Source organism: Ambystoma mexicanum, chromosome 5p, assembly GCF_040938575.1.
Source record: "Ambystoma mexicanum isolate Mex_15411 chromosome 5p, UKY_AmexF1_1, whole genome shotgun sequence".
NCBI lineage: Eukaryota > Metazoa > Chordata > Amphibia > Caudata > Ambystomatidae > Ambystoma > Ambystoma mexicanum.
In genome coordinates, this window is record NC_090930.1 from 1,079,595,466 (window position 1) to 1,079,616,259 (window position 20,794).

Below are 20,794 nucleotides of genomic sequence, written 5' to 3' on the forward strand. Positions count from 1 at the left end.
GCGGCCAAAATTGCACACCAATGGGATTACAGCGCCCAAAAAAAGCGGCAACAACCAGCCAGAAATCCCCAAAGAGGAGCGATCAACCTGGGGCGGACTCTCACTTTCCACTGATTGAAGCTCCAAACATACAAAAAGCTTCAAGTAAAAGAAAGAACAACGAGACGGAAGCTCCTGCAAAACTCCTCTCTGAAAACAAGGAAAACTCCACCGCAAAGGACGCGCACGAGGAACTCGCTTCGAGCAACCAGCCCGTGCCCTGTGACACAGACTGCCCCAACCGGCCGGCCGGAGGACCGACCTCGATGGTACTGCCTCCACGGCAGCACGGGCTCGGTCAGGATGTGGCGGCAGCGAGGCAGGCAAAACTGCAAAACTAGCAAACGGCTGCGCTCTACCAGAACTGGCTCTTACCGTGGACGTCTGCCTGGAACAGAGGATTCAAAGCGGACGAGCAGGATTGCCGTCCCTTGCCGCGAGCCAGGCTGTGGAGCAGTCTTTGACTTCAAGGACCCGCCAGGACAAAAGGGCGTGGTGGCTTTAGCGGTCTCGGCCACAGAGACTCGCGCCCTGATACACGCGGGCAGCCTCAAGTCTGCCGGAGCCTCTGGCTCACCACCCCTTCCGTCCACGGAACCAGTGAGCGGCTCGCACCTAAATGAGTCTGAATTCAGCACGGATTTGCTAGCTCCCCCAGAGGAGACTAGTGGAACTGCAGAACAGCCCGAAGAAAATAAAACGAAAGCCGGAGAAGCAACTGTCCCCCCCGAGAATGCTGAAGAATGGGAATACATCCAAGATCCTAAAATAAGCCCTCAGACAAAGAAAAAAAACAGCGCCCAAATCCCAAAGGGCGAACCGACCAACACAAAAAAATTGCAAACAAAAACAGGCCAAAAGAACCCAAAAGACTTGGCCAAAACTAAGAAGACTCAGCAAAGAATACCAGCGGACACCATCCCGAAAACCATGATATGCAACTCCTTAAAGGAACTGTTTGCCAGACAGGGCAAAAGAAAACATGAGGTCCTCATAGAACTAACAGACAATGAAATACTCGAGGCCCTGACGGACCTGCAACCAGCAGTAAAGACAAGAAAGACTGCCCCAATATTCAAAGCCAGCAGGGCTCCAAACACTACAAAAGACAACTTACCTATAAACCTCGCAGCCAAGCCTGCACAAGCTGAACCAAACACAGCAACGGGGGGTGGCCGAACCACCCTCACCATTGGGGCCTCAAACCACAAATCAACCCTCTGAATATTCACCAACTAAAGACTTATGAGACGTAGAGGCAGTTCAGCCCTGCAACATCGAACCCAAAAAAGCGGATGAAAGCTGGGAGACTGGCAGGCAAGGCAGCCAAATAACATCCACGCCGGACCATCCGGAAGTCTTCCTGAAACCTAAACCCTCAAGATCCCAACACACGAGAATATCCGCAGATGAAGAATGGCTGCTCTATGGCAGACAAAGTTCGGTGAGAAGGTCTTCTCTTCCACACTTCTCACGCGAAGTCCAAACAGCGAACCATCACCAGGAGCCGAGGACTACCCAAGACTCCGACTATGAGGCTCCCAATAGAAACCAATCAGACCCATTGGGTGCGCAGAAAAAAAACCCTACCAAAAAAACCCCAGACCTAACGACAATAATGTCGGCCATAACGATAGGCCTATCGCCATTTGGGAAACTCCACAAGTCCTTAAACGAGACACTAAAAGACCACACCACGTTAATTGCTATGCTCCACACAAAGCTAATTTTCATTGAAGGCTTCTTTACCGCGAAAGAAAATAACACAAAAATAAGCGAGGACTTGTCTAACCTCGCCTATGCAAGCTCGAAAGCGAACAAAATGTCAGTAATGGAACCCAAGCCTAAGAGCTCCTGTGTACACACACAAACTGATGCCCTACAAGGACCCTCTCAATTTGTATTTTCGGGCACTACAACTAAAAATGGCACGGTCAACTACGATCAAAGTGAAATCATATACATTAGTGAAGAAACATCATCCAGATCGTCCAAACATCGAAACGAACACATTGAAAAATAGCCATCTCCAAGTCAAAACGGAAATCGAATCAAACGACAAAGACCAGGCTTACCCGATCTTCTGCCTACAAGATGGAACATCGTCAGGGAAAACGGATACACTGGAACCAGGGCCCACACTCCAGAAGGCAAAGAAGATCCAATCCTTAAAGGGTAGACCTCCCATTCTTCAGGGCCATCCTCTCGTTTTTAAGATCACAAATGACATAAGAGCTAAACACTCGCCAAAAAACAGTAGAAGACTATCTGGCGGACGACCAATTAATGAATATCAGCGAACATTTAGAAAAGGACCTGACAAGTAGTTCGCAAACTGGAAATGACCAAGTTGAGAAAAGGGAAAAAAGGAACAGCCCACCGCACCAACAAAAGAGCCCCCCATTTTATACAATGGAAGAACAAAGAAATAATCTTCAGAGCACTTCAAGACCAAACCAAAACAAAACTAGTCAAAGAAAAGTATCATTTACCTCAAGATCTGAGCCTCCATCTTTTCATCAAGAAACCCCAAAACTGGAGAACCGACATAAATACAGAGAAAGAGACAGAAAATCAAGCAGAGTCGATTCACGACGTGAACCAAATAAAAGGAGCTCAAAGGATCACCGACCTCAAGAAAATGAGTTGTCAGCGAGACCCCACCCTAAATCAAAAACTGAAAAATACCATGATCGACGCTACCCCACTAAAATATACGTTTGGACTCTAAAAATAGAGCAACGGTTAGAAAATCGGAATGAAATAATTCTCAACAGAAAAGGAGTCCTAACCCTCTTTGGATTCATTTCAGCACTTTGCCAGATTTAATCAGAGGATCTGAAACTAGTGGACCCTTATCACTCTAACCACAGAGCAAAAACCAACTTGCACATTCCTTCAAAGAAAATACAGATGCTAATAATCAACGAAGCAGAGGACTTAGCTAAACTTGGCTTTAAGGTGTTTGAAAACTTGACGAAACCTAAAGAGCAGAGAGAAACTCAGGAAAATGACCCCAGGAACCGGAAAAGCAAAGGCACTGCGAGTAACAAGATAAAGGTCCATCCGGTCACTGAGAAACTATGCCAGGAGCAGGCAGACCTTGGAAGAAGAACTGAAAGGAACCCAAGAAGCGGGATAATCAGAGTCCTAAACCCTCAAAATAACCAACGGAATCCAGCGAATAATGAACCCTTAAAAAAAGGTGCGCCTAAGGCGCTTCAAACAAGCAATTCACCTCTTACGAAACAATCAGAAACTCAACAACTAAATGAAAACCCGCAGGGAATCTGGTCCTGGCTGCCAAAAGCACTCGCAAAAAAATTGGACAAATAGCAACTCGAAGGTTGGCAGAGTGCCGACAAGGACACCTTGCCAGCCGACAAATTCCTCACAGTTCTAAAACTTTGTTCCTCGAACACTCGCGGACACACCCACTTGACGATTCGAAACGATGCCGATCTGGTATCATTCGATGTGATTTGTCTTCAAGAAACATGGCTCATCGACAAACCCATCCTGGACGGCTACGACGTAGTCCTGGCACCTGCAAAAAAAGGCCTTTAAGGCCGACCATCATCTGGATTACTCATGGCATGCAGAAATGGTGTGGGTTTAAGAATGAAAGAAACCTTGCTGTCAAACCAATCCATACTGGCAGTACTCATCGATCTTGAAGGCTGCGAAAGGACGTCAAGCACAGAAATAGCGATCTTGATCACCTACTGGAATCTGGCAACATTAGACGCAAAAAACTTCACTCATATGATGGAATAAATAATTGACGAAATTCAGTCAAATCGCCAAGTCTCGTCCTTCATAATCTGTGGGGACCTCAACATCGCTCTCAAAAACCCCAGCTCAACAGAGGAGAAAAACTCCAATTCGACAAAAGCAACTCAAAGAGGAAAACTTTGGTGCAAACTGATGACCTCACGGCATATGTTAAACCTGGACACGGTCTTTTCAGATAAAGACCGTTTGCCGACCTGGGAACAGGGAGCGTTGCGAGCAACAATCGACTATACCTATGTCTCCAGTCCCTTTTTGGACACTGTAACAAACTTTAAGGTGCGCAAGACAATAAACAGTGACCACAACCAACTAATAACAACCTGGTCAACCAACTTCTGCAGAACCAGTGACGAACCATTTGGCATTGAAGTAAATAACCAGGGAAATTGGCTAAAACTTTCAACATCGGCAGTAAGGAAGCTCACACAAAGATACTCCGGAGGGGGTATGTCGGAAGAAAATCCAGAAACTGACTATGTGCCTCTGCTCGTGGCTTTTTCCACAAAAAAGACAGCTCAAATTACCGACACCAAACACAAGCATACCTATGATCCCCAGTTAGCCCAAAAAAGACGCGAATTTCGAAAAATCAAGAGGCAACTGAAGCACACACAGTCCAGCGACCAGGGGTCAAAACTAGCAGAAGCCTCGAGAAACTACAGAAATTGGGTTAAAAACCATCGCTCAAACCTCTACCAACAAGATTCAGAAAAAGTACTGAAGGCGATTTGTGGCAACAAAGCAAGAGAATTTTGGTCCCTCATAAAAACCACGTCATCATCAGAAAAAAACTTGATTATTAACTCAATGGGGGAGCAGAAATGGATCGATCACTTTTCAAAGCTCTTTGAATCTGCAACCAAAGAGGACGTTGGGCCTAGAGAAAACAACCCTTCGAGCTGGTTATGTTTCGATGACCAAGAAGAAATCTTCGAGACTCTAAAAAAACTAAAAAACTCACAAGCGGTTGGCCCAGATGGGATTTCCAATATGGACCTTAAAGAAAATCCAGCAGAGTGGTCAAAACTACTAAAAAAGATTTTCATGAGATGCGCAAAATCTAAATCCATTCCACCATCCTGGACCAAGGCAACCATTGTCCCGATTTATAAAAAGGGGGATGTGTGTGACCCTACAAATTTTCGGCCAATCGCCCTTCTAGACTGTATTGGAAAGGTCTTCGGAGCATTACTGCTGAAAAGGCTGCAAACTTGGACTAAACTTGCACCATGCCACAATCGATTCCAAACTGGCTTAAAAAAAACATTGGCACAGCGGAGAACATCTTGGTCATCAACATATTAAAAAGCAAGGTCCTTGAAGGAAAACCAAGAACTTTTGTGGCCTTTGTTGACCTTTCCCAGGCCTTTGACCTGGTAGATAGGTCACGACTTTGGTCAAAACTTGAAGGATAGAAATGTCCAAAGGAGATCCTTCTACCACTGAAGGCCTTGCATACAAACACCACCCTCAGAGTACGATTAACCCCGCAAGGTCAAGTCTCAGCAGAAATCCCCACAAGCAGGGGGGTCAAAGAAGGTTGTCCTCTTGCTCCGGAGTTATTTCTCGCATACATGGGCGACTTCAGTGCAACAGAAGATCTTACAAAAACCTTTCCGCCAAAACTGGCCGAGGTACAAATCAGCCGCCTTATGTACGCCGACGACCTCGCCCTGTTCGACCAGACCCAAATAGGTCTACAGAGACAATTGACAAACCTGCTACACTACACAGCGAAAAATAATCTACAAATCAACAAAGAAAAAACAAAAATACTAATTCCAGAATCAGCATCGAAAAGATCGGACGAATTCAAATGGTATCTATAAGATACAGAAATTGAAAGAACAAAAGAGTTCAAGTACCTTGGAGTGACCCTTGACAGTTCCCGCACAGAAAGTGCAATGCAAGAAAGCCTAAAAATAAAAATTAGAAAACTAGCAGCACAAGGCAAAGCTATAGATCTCAAATTCGGAAAATTTTCAACAATCCCGGTAATTGAATTCTACAAGAAAAAAGTAGTACCATCAATTACATACGGAGCCGAAGCAATGCCCCAAATTCCCAAAAAACTCTGGACAAAGCTTGAAGGGCATTTTTGGAGAAAAGTGTTGTGTTTGCCAAATTCAACTTCAATGCCGGCGATTCGACGAGAATTGAGCCTCCTCTCTTTAGCAGGCACGGTAAATATCAACTTGGTCCTGCACTACCGCAAGTGCATCGCCCAAGGCAAACAAAACATCTACACAATGATTGGCGAGGAAATGAAAATGGACACAGTGGATTCAGTAGCTTGTACAGAAGCCGACCTGTCCTCAAACCCGGCCAGAGTGACCGAAAAACTCAAAAATCTGGACTGGTCAATCACCATAGCAGATGCTACAGCAAATAAACTTTTAAGTCATCTGCCTCACACACATTGCAAGGTAAACGAAGTCCAGAGGTACATTAAAAAATTCCCAAACAGAGCTTCCAGAAACTACCTACTCAGGATAAGACTAAACTTAATCGAAACAAACGAGATTCGCCACATTCGAGGTATCTCTGAAACAAGCGAGTGCCGATTCTGCGGCGCCGAAAAGGAAAAAATGCGCCACTTACTAATGGTCTGCCCAAAAAACCAAGCGATAAGATCTGCTTACCTCGACCACCTACTTGCAAACGAACACTTTGATGCGGACCAATGGTGGCTAAGACTGATTGAAGGGGATCGAACAACGTGGCAAATCGCCTTGGTAAAGATCATCCAAGAAACATTGAAAATCCTAGGGCATAGTCCCCTGAGGACTTGCGGATATAAAGGAACAAAAATGTTGTAAAGTTCCATTATGGAACAAACACAAATAATAATAAAAAAATAAATAAATAATAATATGACTGATGTGGAACCTAGCTGAAGGGGAATTATAACAAAATAACCAAATGGTGCCTAATATACAGAGCGGCTGGTTGCAGCAATCATTTCTAACATGTATTAGCGATTGGAATGGAGAGTAAGGCTCTAATAATCACTATCTCACTAAATACCTAAACTAAATATAGAAAAGAAAAAAAGGTCATAAATAAACTGAACAATGTGTGACAAGACCTAAGCAGAAGGAAACGTTATTCAAGGCGTGCGCGAAGCAACGATTATGCGCACATTGCGGGCAATGCAAATGAAAATGTAATTATTGAATAACCAACAACCTCTGTGACAAATAGATACAAACCTCACACGAGTACCGCCCAAAATCATCTAAAAACACTCGAAACAGTACTTGCGTGAGGACCAGCAATTTTCAGTCAGGACCTCTGAGGAGGGACAAGGGGCGAGTGACAGGAAAAATAAAATAACCGTAAACGGGACAGGGTGCTATACAAGGGAGGGAAGAATAATAACAGATAAGGGCAAGACTTCGGAGACTGAGGAAAAGGCAAGGGGCTAAAACAGGAGGGGCTAAATGCTGTGACTGGAATTCTGTGATGACTGCGGTAAGCATCCGTACTGCAGGGCAGTCAGCAACGCGAAGCACGAGTCCCCTCAGGAAACGACTACTTATAACAGAGATCGGTCAAAGACTAGACTAGTAATGTTAGCTTTCTCAATGGCGCAACCTGGCGGCCATTGAGGGAAATGAACTTCCATTACTTTCAGTATAAATCTGACTTAACAGCAGGACCTCTCAATACCTTTAACAAGGTTAAACCTAAGGACCCATAGACTTAATTTGGAAACTGGCTGGTGATCATGACAGTACCCCCCCCTCAAAGATTTCCTTCCCGGTTTGGTAGGGTGGTTTCGATGGAATCTTTTTAACAGTCTAGGGGAATGAATGTTCTCTACGGGTTCCCTAGATCTTTCGAGAGGACCATAACCTTTCCAATCGACCAGGTAATCTGTGAAGCACTATTTTGGAGTCCAAAATTTCCCTGACCACAAATTCTGCTTGGTCGTCTTCAATTTCCACTGGAGGTGGAGCTGGTAGTAAACGTGTTTCTGATTTTACTGGTTTCAATAGAGAAATGTGAAAAACTGGATGGATTCGCATTTTCTTTGGAAGTGTCAACCTCAAGGCCTCTGGGTTAATAATGGCTTCTATGATAAATGGTCCTAAATACCTGGGAAGAAATTTTTTCGAACCCTTTAAAGCCAAATTTCTGGAGGACAACCAGACAGAGTCGCCGACGGATGGAATTGTTATAAGCGTATTCTGCCACTTTCTTCAGTACAAAGAAGAGTGGGGAGGCAGAGGGGTATTTAGAAGGCCTAATGAATCCATTAGCTAAATACTGGTCTAGATACTTCTTCAGGTATGCGTCCTCCTTTTCAGTTAACAAATATATCCGATTGCAAGGAAGTTGTCCTCCTGGAAGTAGATCGATCTGACAATCTTAAGGACGATGGGGAGGTAAGATCTCAGACAATTTTTCTTCAAAAACCTCCTGGAATTCTTTATACTCAGGGGGCAAACTTCCAATTAATTCAAGATTGGAGTTAGAAACTACTCTGTTTGGGCCAGGTTTCTTCAGGTTACTTATTAAATTACAAGAATCTTCACATTCTGTGGCAAAGGTCAGAGATCTAGATCGCCAATCAATAATAGGGTTGTGTTTCTCGAGCCATGGCATACCCAAAATGATCTGGAATTGTGGAGCACTTATAAGGTTGAATGTAATCCTCTCTCTGTGTTTTTCCTGGCAAAACATTGTAAGATCATCCGTGCGTTGTGTGACTAGGCCAGAAACTAAAGGAGTACCGTCGACTGCAGATACATTTTCAGCTTCAAATTTGTCTACAAGGGGAAAATCCAACTGTCTGCCAGTTTTGAATCCATGTAGTTACCGACTGCAAGACAATCAATGTGGGCTTGTAAGGCATGCATCTTAGTGGGCCGCTCTTGACTAAATAAGATAATATGAAAAACAAAGTGTGAGGTCACAACTCCCTGCTTCATGCTCGAAAAGCTGACCTCTACACTTGCCGGGCACTGGAGTTTTCCGAAATCTTGTCTTTCTTTTCCTGGTTGACACCTCCAATGGGTCTTCGTGAAGGTTTTACAGGACAATCCTTGAGGAAATGTCCAGGTTTACCACAATAAAGGCACAATTGTTGTTGCCGCCTCTTGTCCCTCTCTGCCTGTGAAATGGGACCTCTGACAACCCCTAACTGCATTGGTTCCATGAGAGTATCTGGACCAGTTCTTAATTGATTTTCCTTAGGGCGTACATAATAGGGCCTATTTTCGGAACAGGAACAATCTACTCTTCGGTCTTGCAGGCGCTGGTCTAATTGGATTTTTAGGTCAATAAAGTCGGCAATACCATCAGGAGAATTAACAACCTGAGCCAATACATCTTTTAATTCACTGCGCAACCCTCGATGGAATAAGGTTGTCCTTTTTTCTTCGGGCCAATTGGACTCTGCCACTAATCTATTGAAGGTTGCAACATAAGCCAACAACTCTTGGTTTCCCTGCCGGAGTGAGAGCAACTCATTATCCAGGGCCTGACCTTGGGTATGGCGCGCAAATAATTTTTCCATTCCCTTCTGGAACTCCTGAAGATTCCTCAGAATTGGGTCATCCCTATTGACTAAGGGAATGGACCAATCTGCAGCATAACCCCCCCAAGTACGAAAGAATAAAGGCCACCTTAGCCTGATCTGTGGGGAAAACTCCTGGACGACAGAGGAAATGTAGCCTACACTGATTAACAAAAACCGCAAACTTCTTAGGATCCCCCAAAAAGCATTCAGGAGGCGCTAAAGGAATATTTCCAGGAACTATCACTTGGACTGCAGTATGGGGTGAGACAGGAGGAGGGACTGATGGATTAGCTGCGGGTAAAGGGACTTGTCCAGCCTGTGTCTGCAAGAGTTGGCGTGCTAACTCTTCTGTACGGTCCCTATTAACGACAAGCTCCCTACCCAGTGCACTGGTCTCTGAGCGAGCGGCATGAACCTCTGCTCTTAATTCCCCCAATAACTGGGCCAACTGGTCCACCTCAGGAGTCTCCATGGCGCCCGGGCAGAGTAATTTTCAAAAAGGCAGCTTCGCGTTCTGTACGCTTACCAGTGAATTCTGCGGGGACGCCCTTGAAAACTCTCTGGAACTTCTGACAAGAAGCAATTTCTATAGCAATGACAAGAGAACAAATTCCCTTCTTAACTACTGCTCTCTCTCTGAAAACCTCACACCATTTGATGACTGAAGTAACAATAACGATAAAAGCTCACCTTAATGTTTAATTGTGTGAGCTCTCCATCCTGCATCACGCAGGGGCGCATGTCCTGAAGAGTGGAGACGAAGCAGAGAACAAACAATAGGGCACTCTATAATAATATGACTGATGTGGAACCTAGCTGAAGGGGAATTATAACAAAATAACCAAATGGTGCCTAATATACAGAGCGGCTGGTAGCAGCAATAATTTCTAACATGTATTAGCGATTGGAATGGAGAGTAAGGGTCTAATAATCACTATCTCACTAAATAACTAAACTAAATATAGAAAAGAAAAAAAAGGTCATGAATAAACTGAACAATGTGTGACAAGACCTAAGCAGAAGGAAACGTTATTCAAGGCGTGTGCGAAGCAACGATAATGCGCACACTACGGGCAATGCAAATGAAAATGTAATTATTGAATAACCAACAACCTCTGTGACAAATTTATACAACCTCACACGAGTGCCACCCAAAATCATCTAAAAACACTCGAAACAGTACTTGCGTGAGGAACAGCAATTTTCAGTCAGGACCTCTGAGGAGGGACAAGGGGCGAGTGACAGGAAAAATAAAATAACCGTAAACGGGACAGGGTGCTATACATGGGAGGGAAGAATAATAACAGATAAGGGCAAGATTTCGGAGACTGAGGAAAAGGCAAGGGGCTAAAACAGGAGGGGCTAAATGCTGTGGCTGGAATTCTGCGACGACCGCGGTAAGCGTCCGTACTGCAGGGCAGTCAGCAACGCGAAGCGGGAGTCCCCTCAGGAAACGACTACTTATAACAGAGATCGGTCAAAGACTAGACTAGTAATGTTAGCTTTCTCAATGGCACAACCTGGCGGCCATTGAGGGAAATGAACTTTCATTACTTTCAGTATAAATCTGACTTAACAGCAGGACCTCTCAATACCTTTAACAAGGTTAAACCTAAGGACCCATAGACTTAATTTGGAAACTGGCTGGTGATCATGACAGGTGATTATTATTCCCAGACTAAAGGTATAGCCATGGGGGCAAAATATGCCCCTACTTTGGCAAACCTGTTCATGGCGTACTTCGAAGACAAATACATCTTCAACAATAACCCTTTTAAACACCACATTATTACATGGAAAAGGTATATTGATGATGGTTTAGCCATCTGGGAAGGAAGTAGGGAAGACTTCGAGACATTCATTATCTACCTCAATGATAATACCTTTGGCATTCACTTCACAGCACATGGATGCAGATGAAATTGTGTTTCTGGTTTTACAAATAAACATTGTGTTGAACACTATCCAGACCTGCACACCTAGAAAGGCAACTGCAGTCAACTCTATTCTCCATGCTACCAGTAGCCATAGATGAAGTGTTATACGAAATATACCAAGAGGTGAATTCCTCAGATCAAATAGAAATTGCAACCAAGAAGCCACATATAACACAGAATGTAAGTCAATTGGCAACAGATTTCAGGAAAGAGGGTACCCTAAAAAACGTATTTGGGAAACCACTGAATCTCTGAAAACTATTGGAAGACAAGGCTAAATTGGATCAAACTACTTATCCTACGAACGTTATTTTTATTACTTAATATTCGCAAAACAGTAGATTTCTGTACTATATATTACAAAAACACTGGCATATACTTCTTCTAGATTCGGATCCGACTCCCTATCTTGTGGAGCAACCAAATATTATATTCACAAAAGCTACTACCTTGAAGAAATGTTTGAGTCCCTCTTTTCTTAAACCTGAGCCAATCAGACAGGATAATTGGCTCATTGCTAGCGCTAAACCTTCAGGCTTTTATAACTGTGGCTCATGTAATTTCTGCCAGTTTGCATTGTCACCAACCAAGGTGTTTATCTGTCATGGAGGACTTAAAGTTACAATTCGAGACTTCATTAACTGTCGCTCTAGATTTATCATTTACGGCATCCAGTGTGTGTGTAAGAAAATGTACATTGGTAGTACAATCCGGGAATACGTTTCCGGATTTGTGAACATTGGAGTAACCTCGGTAGCCAAGACATCAGACTACCATTAACCACCCACTGGCAAAAATATCACCAGCTGGACAACGCCAAAGACATCAAATAATTGGACTCCAACAGATTAAACCACATCTGAGAGGTGGTGACAGAGAGTTGATGCAATGACAACAAGAAGCTAGACTAATATGTAAATTACGGTGTCTATCACTTGGTTTAAATCAGGAGCATAAGCTCAATGTCTTCATATAAGCACCAAGCACGACTTCCTGAATGTTGGAATATATAAGCAAGCTACCTAATGTATGAGACATTGTTGATGTAGGAGTGTGTCTTGAGTGCTTCTGCTATACACCCAATCTTGAGTAGCCAATGTGATATATATATTTGTTGGTATTTATATCAAAATGTGGAGAAATAGTAGCGCTCGAAACACCATGATAATGTGCAATAATTGGGGGCAACATGTTTTTTACACAGAGTCAGCAGTTCTAGTGTTTACAGTAGGAAGGGTACTGTCGACTTTAGGTATGTCATGGTCTGCATCTGCACAAGATGCAGTACTTCCACAAGATAATTTGTACATACTCGTTTTGATGTCCAGAATGACATGCTTTGTCTCATGGATTGAACTTAGCCATCCACGTAACCTTCTCTGCAAATAGAGCCAGTTACATTATTATGTGGCCACAAAGCTTTGCGCCAAGGATTCACTTTTTTCTTATAGATGTGGCATTGTGCCAAAGTGCACACAATTATACGCCTTTTGGATAATAACTTATTTATAACTTCAGAATCACGTTGATAATATATACACACACAAAAAAAAATCTTTCTTGCTGAGCACAGCTCTTCCAGACAACCCCTTGGTTGCCTGGCAATGGGGATCACAAGTCAAGTCACCTGACCGGGTCCCTGTTCTTGTTGCTTAGCTACCAACTTTGCAGCCGATGCAGCTTCACTGCCCGACGGCGTTCGCCATTGTGCGCGTTACACTGAGATACCTGCCGGTGAGTGTATTTCAAACATTTTCAAATATTTTATGTGTATCACAAAATCCCAAGGCCTTAAACATGCCAGGAAGAACTCCTCTTTGATACATCTGACTGGGGAATGATCAGGACTTTTCCTATTCTGTTTTCTAAACATTTACAGATTACAGTACTCGACCACAAGAGGAAAACCTGCTTTTAACCACTGAACCTGTAAAGTGGTCGCCATTTAGTCTACGGCTAAAATACCATTCAGGTAAAAGCCAATATTTACATTACTCGTTATTTACAATGTATAGAACCACCAATCCTAACATTTTGCAAATTATGTGCAAAATGTGTTTTCTATTTTACAGTTGCTAAACCAACAGATAACTTTAACCTGAAATTTGAACAACCACATTATATTTCTCGAAACCAACCACACTCGTAGGTAATTATATATATTTTAATTTATCTTGCGACATGAACCTAAATCTCCTGAACTCCTAGTGACAAACAGACATATTAGAATAGAATCTGTGTGATCACAACTATTACAAAATTAGCCATTAATCATGTTTTGCATAAACAATAGTGCCAACGTAGGCACTCTTTGTTGAAAATTCATAATTTGAGTACCTGTATTTGTCTCTGTGTTTGTTTTCTCCACCCCCTCTTTGGCCCCTTTTCTGTCTCCCCACTCTCCACCTTAGGAAAAATAACTCTTAAAATGTTCTAAACAAAGTTATTGACTAATGACTATGATACAATTTGCTTTAATATCACTTAGTTATACGCCCTGAGGATGACATTTTGTTGGGTTGAAACATGTGTTGGCGTGACGTTTGTGTTATTTACATCTACCAACTTCTATGTTGAATTTGATCTAAAACTCTTCTGGAATATACAATAGCAACCTGTATGATGATACAGTAAGTATTTAATGTTAATCTGTATGAATAATAATACAGAAGTATAAATACTTACCTTGACTCAAGTATTCTTTCCACTATTCTTTTGAGTTGATAACATACCATGAATTAGTTGAATGGTTAAATGTATAAATATGACAGGATGGTAGAGCGCAGCCTCTGAGGTCAGTACTTCCCCTTACTGGTATTGAAGACTGACTACATTGTTTTGTTTGGAGGGAAACATGTACTTCTTTTTGGAGACTTGTTACAATTAACTCCTGTGAAAGGTCAACTAGGTTTCAAAATGCTGCAATCTAAGGATGGCCAACAAATTATCAGAAGTAATGGTCATTTTAACCTTTGGAATTCTTTTGAATTCCAGGAACTTACCCTTAACATGAGGCAATCTGCACAGAGTATGGAGAAATGCCTTATAAGTTTCATATATGTGTTTTCTGAAAGCAGTCTTGAAGGGAAGACTGAATTCTAACATGTTTCAGATTGCAATCCACCTGTTGTCATGTTGACTCTTTAGTAAACACACATTTCTTCTGATGCTTTGATGTGCTCACTTGCAGAGTTTAGCACATTTAACTCAACAATGCTACTGTCAGAGAAGCAAAATATTCTGGAGATAAAATTGTGTGATGTTTTAGATGGTCATGTTATTCCTTTAGAATTGGATAATAGAGCAAAAGCTCAATTAGGTCAACTAGAGAATTCAATGTCTAAAACAGCAGGTCTAGAATGAGTTGTAAAACTGTGCATCAATGCAGGAGTAATGTTAAAGAGGAACATGAATGTAGTAATTGGTCTAGTCAATGGAGTGATGGGAAGAGTGATTGCATTTCACACAAATATTGAACATGTTGAAGTTAAATATGGTTGTGTATAAATAACTCATTTCATTTCTCAGACCTCTGCATGTTTCATGCTGTGTAAACATACCTTTGTGAAAGGAGCACAGTTTCCATTGTGCCCTCTTATGCAATAACTATTCAAAAATCTCAAGGGTTGATTTTAGAAGCATCACTTATTGACATTGGTCATACAGTTTTTAAAGAAGGAATGTAATGTAGCTTGGCCACGTGTGACAAATATAGAAGGTTTATTTTTAATAGAATTTGAGGAAATAATAATGACAGCTGACATTTCTTGCATTGAAGACTATAATAGGCTGTGTGTAATGCATGCTCTTCACCTGGACCTTATACCTGTACCTGAGAAGCACTTATCCAGGAAATATATAAGGAGTCAGTGAAAGTACATTTAAATGAAATCAGACCTTCTAAGTGTAAAAGACAATGCAATTTAACAAAATTGGAGATTTGTTCCAACTATAACATACTCTCATTGCAGATTTAGTAATGAAACAGGAGTTGAATGCTTTTGTAATGCAGATTTGTGTATGTTGTTTCAAATGACTTCATTGATGCAAGAAAGAGTTTTTCCATAGTAGTGGCCCTGTAGTTATGGTTAAGTTGTTCTACCCATAGGAAGAACACTTTTTGGGTGGCTTATAACTCCTCCCCCCCTGCACCAATCCTCAAGAAACTTCGCAAAGTATATGGCCCCGCCAGACTGATTCTGTCAAGGGTGAAACATTAAAGGGGGGAGGGGTCCCAAGATTTGTGGTGTTTCCCATGGACACAATGGAAACTAAATTTTGCTCACACCTACAGCCGAATATGCTGGACGGATTTTCACGAAATATGCAGCAGGAGCGGCAGCTTGGTCCAGAAATTGTGATTTTGTGTAAAGCTGTCCAGTAGTTTTTAAAAAAAATGACCAAAAGTAGGTAAACAAAAATGTGTGATATGTGGGTTCGGTCCGTGGACTTAATTCCCTGTTTGCTCTGTGGACAGGCTTCGGATTGACCCAGGGACTGACTTGAGGTCCACGGACATCAGGCACACCCTCGAATTGGATAGTGCAAAGCGTGAAGTGCTTCAGATTTTTGGACATGCCTGCCATGTTTGATTTGCAGACATTGCGGTAAAAATATATTTAAAAATCTAACATTGCACTTGCCAAAGTTGTCAAACAATCTCTGGTGAGTTTAGGGTTGATGAGAATGGGAGGCGATATGGCCTCAAAAAGCCAAAAAATGGGCGTGTTTCTTCTCTGATGTCCGCGAACAGTCCACAACAGTTCTGTGATGTCCGAGAACATCTTCGATGTTCGTGGGCATCTATGCTTATTTGTGCATTTTAGGGTTAGTGAGAAGCAGTTTTTTGATGGCTTATAACTTTGGTGCCACTCGATGAAACTGCATGAAATTTTGGAATTTCATTCTAGACCTGATTCTGAATGGTGTTGCTGTTTTATCATAAGGGAGCAAAATTAGAGGTGGGTCCCAAAATATTGTAAAATCTTATAAATGTCTTGCCATTTGCCAAATTTGCACAAAAGCTTGCTAAAATATGTTAGATATAGATATACATGATTTTGCAAAGTTTGGTGGAGTTTTGTCAAGAAAGGGGTCTCAACAATATTAGATGGCTTATGACTATGTTGCAGTTTGATGAATGTAGACAACAGTTCTCAGAAAGATTACTCCACCTTAAATGTTTGTGCAAAGTCTGAATGTATTTTGTCAAGTGAGGGCTAAGTTATATGACTATTGGAAGTACATATATTTTAACAATTTTGAAAAAATAAAACATGGCCGGATTTTCAGCAAATTTGTGTCTAAGGAGCATAGGCAAGGACCTGAAAGCATGGTTTTGAAAATGTACCCATGTTTTATATTTTGACAAGTGTTATAATGTAGGTCCAAAAAAAGAAATGATATACCTTTGATGACTAAGGTATGGCCTGTGGCCATGGGAAGTTGCCAGATTGTCCGGGTCATGACATAACGTCATGACCCCGACAATCTGGCTACTGGCCATGATCACGAGGGATGGCCAATGGGGATAAAGTGGCCATGTCCACCAGGAAACGGCTACGTGGTAACGTTTTTTGAAATTGGGATAGATTTGAAAGGGAAAATGTGCTTGTGGTAAAATGGTCACAGGGTTCTCTCTTCACCTCCTGCAACCTGCCATGGAAAGGGAAGAGGGACTCTGTGCAGAGCCCGGCCTCCCCTTTAATGGTGGCCATCTTGAAAAAGGATTTTCATTCCTACAGTGGGACTCCACACGTGTCCCGGTGTAGGAAGAAAAATCCTTTTTTTTTTGGCACCCCGGGTTGCGGCTTTTGCAGTCTGGGCTGGTAATGGCCTTCATCCCCCATTGCATGGCTGGAACGGGGGATAAAGGTCCGGAGCCCTCGTTATCCTCTCTCACTTAGCCTGGGCTTATAACTTCAGCTGGTGAAGGCAAGCGTCCCCAACCACCACGATCCTCCCCGCAATGAGAGACAATGATAGACTCTCCCAGAGTGGGAATAAGGCCAAGACAAAGTGCGGGTGAGCGTAAATGGGAGTTTATCAATCAGAATAGGGCATGCAAAGAACTCTGCAAACTCTGAGAGCGCTCTGCCTGACAATAGCAAAGACAGGCGTATATATTTACAAAAAACGTCATCAAAACCTACACACTATAGGGGGCACAAGTTCAATGGGATTGGGTGGCGACGACTAGCTATAGGTGCAGCTGTGATGTGGTTGGTCTTGGCTGGAGGACGTCACTGGTCAACTTCGTGGGTTGGGCTGGGCCTGGCGGGTCAGCTGGGTCCATCCGGGCGGTGTTGTTGTGCCACTGTGGCCAGTGTCAGAGATGAATGTCTTTTCCTGACTTCTTTGCCCTAGGCCATGCACACCGCAGTCATTCAGTCATGTGCAATATTATTCTCTTTAGTAAATCTCCCAATAGGTTATGCTACAGGTTAATGCAACACAGGAGGAATGCACCTTGAGAGGGGTTTGATGGCGATTCATCAGTACATGGTTACCAGTGTCCTGTTGACCGGGTACCATAGGTCGTGGGGCTGGGTCTCAGGGCATGGGACAGACGGTACATGTCCTCCTGTCTTGTTAGAAGTTGTTATGAATGTGTTGCTGTAATGTTGCCATAATATTGGGTGTCCTCATTTTACAGGGGCCATTAACCTAAGGTGATCCGGTGGGTTGTGGGGTGTAAGGGAGGGCGCCTCTGGAGTTGTCTATTCAGGCGGAGGTTTACTGCTGGGCTCTAAATAATGCAGGTGGCGGGTCGTGGCCTTGGGTGCTGCAGAGGGAACTACAAATCTTTGAAGCGGCTCCAGCCTAGTTGGGGGAGGTGGAGATGTGCGGCGCGGGCCTCTGCTCTCTCGTCTGGCAGGCTTCTCAGGGAGGGAGGGGGAATGGCCTTGCACATATTCACAAAGTTATCTTCCTCGTGTGTTGCCGATTTTAGGTGAAAGCATCATAAACATTTGAATACTATACAATACTCATCGAATCATTCCAAAGCTTACATTTTAACTTTGCTAAATGCCTCTCAAATATAGCTAGTCCGAGCACATTATTTGTACACTATGTTTTAACAACTACAACATTTTAGTATATGCATATACATTTACAGTAAGTGAGGTAGTAGTGAGGTTGGTGGAGCACATAGAAAACGACTCGCCACCGTGCGTGACGGTAGTGGCACATAAGGGGCTTGGACATACACACATGAAGGGTGCATTCTCGCACGTCCTTCACACGAGCCCTCAGTATGGTTGCATTTGCCTTTCTTTGCACTCTAGCAGCATTAGTTTGGATATGGCGCGGGACCGTGGGATGTAAACCTTTCAATGATACGCATAACAAATAACCCCCCGGGACGCTTCTACTATTTGTACATAACTGCAGTGGTGTGGGTGCTTCATTGCTAATGCCATGTGAACATGCATTCTGTCATATCTATACGTTTTACAGGTTTTCTAATCAAAGAGGTTTGTGGAGAAAATGCGCCCATCGCAGGTAGTTTTGGCATTAGTATTTGGGAACTTTTGCTTTTATCCGAGGGCCATTTTACAGTTCTTTTTCCACCCAGGCTCTGCTGGACGGGTCATGTTGGGAGCAATGATACACTGCGGAAGGTGAAATGTTACAGTGTTGGTATCTTACACTAGCTCATGTCCGTCTTGTTCGTGGGAACGGGCGCACAGCGGATCTGCCAGGGAGCTGTGGCCACAGGGCTAATTCAAACTCTCCAAAGGTGGTGGCCGCGCTGCAGTGCGCCGAGCTCAGACCATCTTTATTAGACAAAATGGTTCCTGAGGCCTAGCAATATGTTTGGGCAATGTCTTCAGCACGTGAGCCATCCACCACCTGGGCCCTGGTGGTAAGGAGGGGATGCCCGATGAGCCATGGCCCTCACCAGGGGAGGGGATGTAGGCAAGGGGGGTCTTTTTGGACCAATCCTCCCATACATTTCTCCCCTTTCGTTACTTAAGTAATGAATTCTTTAGATCCTCCAATCTCCTACACTCTTCCTCGTCCATTATTGCGTCATCCCATGCAGGGGTGCTTTTTATGGGCATCCATGCTCTGCACACCCCCCTTAAGCTCTCACCTCTCCTAGCATATTCATCTGGGGTACAAGTGAGGTATATACATCCGCTCTCTCCTTCCAAGTCTACCCATACCTCCTTGTACCATTCTAGTATACGGGGCTCTCTAATGGTAGTATGCCATAATTTATCTACTATATCCTCGTCGTGATACCTAGGCACTAGCTGATATCTTGGTGTGTCATCTGTTCCTGTTTGTACCTGCACTTCCTGCATAGCTTGTATTGTACCACGGGTGTTGCCCATTGTCACCATCATCATTGCATCATTCGGTACTGCGTTAGCACAACATCGAAGACCCACCTGGCACAGGCAAAAAATAAAGAGGAGGAACACCACAGCCGGCATCAAAAATTTCACAGTCATTCCCAGCCATGATGGAACCCAGGAGAAAATATTGTCGAACCAAGTACTTTCTTACGCTCCACCTTCCATTCTCATTCTTTCTCCTAGATTATGTACTGCTTCGATCACATGGGACAGGGAGCCGTTGTCTGCATCTTCGGAAGGTACGAAAGTGCAGCAGGCACTTCCGATTTTTCGGCAAACACCTCCATCCATCGCTGTCAACACGTCCAAGACATACCTGTTTTGCATGGTCATCAGCCGTAATGCTCTTAGTTCCACTTTTATTACGTTGAACCCTTCTTCAGTGTCATTTGCCAGCTGGATCAGCTCCCAACGTGTTATCTGGAGCCATTTTGCGTTTGCTCTTGCCTGGATACTTGGGATGAGTGAGGCGAAGAATGTTTCTGCTGAGCTGAATAATCGATATCTGTCTGGGATCTCTGCCAGCAACTCTGACGATGCCTTAGAAATGTAGTTTGATGCTCGTCTGTTTCGGGACAGCACCTCTTCCTTGTTCCCGGAGGACAGGGCATAGATTTGTGACTCTGCAGTTGGCTGGGCCGCACTCTGTTGGGTGTTTTCTCGCGTCCTTTTTCTCCCATCAATGTGGCTTTCTGGGATGACCATTAGCGCTGAGTGCAGAGTGGCCATTGAGCAGCTGCCACTCCATGATTGTGGGAGGTGCAGGTATGCCTGATTGCCACATACCCAATACGTGTCCATCAGGGCCGCTGTCCCTTTTCGTAAGTCTGGGATGGTGAGGGTCTTGTTACAGTTCTTGTTTGTCCCCATGGAGGCTTTCCCCTCTCCTTTAAAACATAGTTCATAGTCTATTTCTTTCTGCAGCTTGAAAGGTTTTTCAATGGCTGTTACCCAAGTTAGTTTTGAAATGTGTTCCTTCCATACTGGTGTGCACGTTTCTTCTATCCATTGCAATTTCTCTGGTGCCACACCCCTCAGTGCTTCAGCCTTACACATTACTTCTTCGTCTTTCCACTTGTTGTCTGAAAAAAGAGTCCCTTGTATTATAAAAAATGGTTCTTCCAGAC